The sequence below is a fragment of the Penaeus monodon genome, chromosome 30, assembly GCF_015228065.2.
Source record: "Penaeus monodon isolate SGIC_2016 chromosome 30, NSTDA_Pmon_1, whole genome shotgun sequence".
Lineage (NCBI taxonomy): Eukaryota > Metazoa > Arthropoda > Malacostraca > Decapoda > Penaeidae > Penaeus > Penaeus monodon.
Window position 1 is genome coordinate 27,557,310 of NC_051415.1, and position 220 is coordinate 27,557,529.

The window sequence follows — 220 nt, forward strand, 5'->3', positions numbered from 1 at the left end:
GCTTTAGTTCCGGCAGTTGTATTATTTTCAACAAATGAGTGGGCATCATTACAGCCATTTGCATTTCAAACATTATTTTATCAGTGTCTGTGATGTTCACCAGTCCCGAACATTCAATTTTTGAGGGAGAGGAAAATTTGCATTTTACATTATTTCCCGTTGCCGTTTGTTTTGTTATGCCCTCTCTGTCGTTCTCCGTTGCAGTTTAAATATTTCAAGT